Source organism: Spea bombifrons, chromosome 8, assembly GCF_027358695.1.
Source record: "Spea bombifrons isolate aSpeBom1 chromosome 8, aSpeBom1.2.pri, whole genome shotgun sequence".
In the NCBI taxonomy this organism is placed as follows: Eukaryota; Metazoa; Chordata; class Amphibia; order Anura; family Pelobatidae; genus Spea; species Spea bombifrons.
The window spans coordinates 9,511,581-9,514,934 of NC_071094.1; positions in this window are offsets into that span (position 1 = coordinate 9,511,581).

Here is a 3,354-nt window from a genome sequence, read left to right on the forward strand (position 1 = left end):
CTTCTTTTGACTTGACGTTAACTAGATTTTTAGTTTTCAAAGGGTTTCCTAAACACTGGACTACTTGTACTGGAAAGTTATTCCACAAGTGACTCGGTATCTTATAAAGTGTATGCTTAATATTATTTAACAATGAAGTAAAAACTATTCTGGACTGTGCTTCACTTCCCCTCATGTTATTCCTGGTAGCATGCAAAGGAGATAGCTCTGCCTTTACTGGTAGTGCTGGAAATGTATGGAAACCGTCTTACCCTCCTTGTTTTTGTTCCTCCTGCCCAATCCTGGGTAGGTGCCAAGTTCACAACCTTGCTATAAGAGGATAGGGAACCTTTTATCAATAAATGTTACCGGGTCATTGGGAGACCATGGATCTACCAGGGTACAGTTTGTAGGATCCACGAGTCAATCCATATTTCTAATGGCCTTTGGGCAGGCCGTGTGATCGATGGTGTGGGTATCCAGCGGCTTGCAGGGAAACACAAACATCCATTTGAGACGTGCTTGTGCGAGACGGTCTTCCTCTGCTTCTGGGTTATTCATTAGTCAGGTTACAGGACACGGCCGGCCTGATGACTGCAGCCTCGAGGATGATGTCATTTGAAATGAGCTCCCTCTTTGCAGGACACATTTGAATAGCTTCCTAGCACCATGGTTAGGGGCTGACGTCTCATTCAGAACTAGGATTCCTCATTGTAAGCACCCTCATTCCAGTTGGATGTGGTATTAGAAGAAGTTTTGCTGTGAAAGATTATTGATGAGGTCAGAGCAGCCCTTGAAAAGGAGGAAGATAAGTCTGAGATTAAATCTTAAGTTTTACCAAGGTTCCTGTAGAAAACTGAGAATTTTTTCAGTGCATGAAGCTCTCCAAGCCCTGATATTGAAGCAATGGAAGAATCCAGAGAAGAAATGTACAGTCTATATAATTATGACTGTTTCCTTGTGCAGGGGAACTATCAGACCTGTGTGTTGCACCAAGGATGGACATGGGGGCTAGGGCTACCCGAAGGTCAGCTATCCTTTTGGAAGACTCTTCTTGCTTCTCTGATTACTCTATGAATGATAATGCTGAATATGCGGCAGAAAAATCTTTAAGCTGTGATGGTTTTTGAAGTCCTTGACAAATGCATTTAGGAAAAGTGTTCTACACGACGATTCAAGAATTCATATAGAAGAAAGTCTTGGTTTCAGTACCATCTTGTCAGCGATTTACTGTTGTTTGTAATCCTGAAGTCCTCAAATTAATTAGAGATCTCTTGAATCTTCAATAAAGCATGAACCAGTCTAAAAACTGATCTATAAAGTCCACTTTTGAAATCCTCCCTCAAGGAGTAAGTTTGGCCACCCTGCGTCTTTAGGATGCATACCTGCATATTCGCAAGAGTATTTATGAGCAGCGGTCCCTACAGATTACAGGAACTCCCCCTTGGACTGCCTTCATCTCTGCGTATATCCACCAAGCAAATAGTAGCAATCATTAGAACAGAAAGTTTAAGGGTAGTCCCTTATTTAGATGGCTGGTTGATAGAGACACGTACTAGAGAACATCTGAGCAGCCATATTCAGGGAACTATGGACCCCAAGTGGAGTTGGGATGCATCATAAAAACGACAGAGGTCCTGATCAAGGCCTTCAGGAGCAGTTTGTTTTTGCTCCATTGAGAGTAGTTACTGCAGCCAGTAAAGTTTCATCAGACAATCAGATATGGTACCAGAAGCGTTGGGTTGGGAGATGAATAAACCGGTTGAGGAACATGTATTCCCCCTCGTTGATGTGCATATGAATATCAGATTTTATCAGATTTTATCAGTGTCTGCGTCTGGATTTTTTTTTCTCCTTCTCTATCTCAAACCTAGGAGCTAGGAGGAGTTCATCTGCTGTCTATCGAAACGTCTCCAGACATCCCTAGGTTAGAGAGAACAGCAGTTCAGAGATATCTGTGGTGTTTGCAGGGTCCAAGGAGGAACAAAATGTTTCCATAGCCTCTATAATTCTCACTGATAATCAGTTCTATCCGAGCGGTGAAGCTGCTGAGAGAGAGGACCTCCTCTGCGACTTAGAGCGCACTCTGCTATTGCCACCTCTTTTTCTTGGGCTGAAGCAGGCGATGTCTCGGTGAGAGCTGCAGTGTGGAAGATCACATCTTTGCAAGAAGATAGAGACTGGACATGGCAAAAATATTGCTTCAGGCTGTAATTTCATGACCCTGCCCTTTGAGCTTTCTTTGCTACAAGGAATGACATGGAAACAGAAAATTCTTACCTGATTAGCACAGTCACCAACTTAATAAAGATTTGTTCTTGAGGGTTTGTGAGTTGGCCTTTGTCAATTCACTGAGGTTTTATTATTTTCTGCCCTACCAGGATAGGTAGAGCTATTTCCTCGGTTTGCTGCCAGCAAATGACGCGGAAATATTCTCGGGTATGAATTTTTTGTTTAAATTGGGATAACCGTATATTTGTTCAAATGATTTAAGAAACTCTTAATGCCTCAAATCTGACGAGCAAAAAAAAAACATTTGCTTATATTTTAAACTGGACAGATACAGAATAGGCTAAAATCTGAGATCTTTTTGATTTTAAACATATTAACCCTGCACTTAGCTATTATATTTCAACGTGAAAGCAAGTTTAACTAAACAATATTGATGGTTGGAAAACAACTTTTTAGATGCTTGTAGGCAGGTTTTTCTCAATATTGTGATTTAATAAACTTTTTTTTTTGCTGGGGAAGCAATAAGTCACAGTTTACAGTCCTTGGTGTGAGTGAGGGTGATCCTCACGCTCCCAAACACTGATGATTGCTGTACTAATATATTATGAAATAAATATATTTATTTATCTCCTATATGTAACATTGTATTAACCATTAATCCATAGAATGAAAAGCACAGTGTGACTTCTGGCAATAAAGGTTTCTGTTTAATAAAGTGTTGGAGAAACAACAAATTTTAAGGAATGTAAGGTTACAGAGCTTTGTGATCATTTCATGGTGTAAATTTTGGTTTTCTTCATTATTGTCCGCATTTATTAGGCAGAAGTCACTCATTCACTAGAGCTCGGTTTCTTTGGATGCTCAAATCGTAAGGCTGAAAGAAGACCGGTGCGGTTTTAAAAGGTTTAACAAGTAACCCATGATTAAAGCGATTAGAGACAACAATGTCAGAGATTGTATTTAATTAAAGAACCCTTCATCTAACACAAATGGCCGACATGTATTCTTTTTTAAGCGTGCAACATGAATAATTTTAATGAAACGCTGTAAGAAAAAAACATTATTATTCACTAAACGTAGTTGATTAGCCACTACAGGTGCCCATTTATAGTAACCCTGTTGACTTTCCAGAATATTTTCACC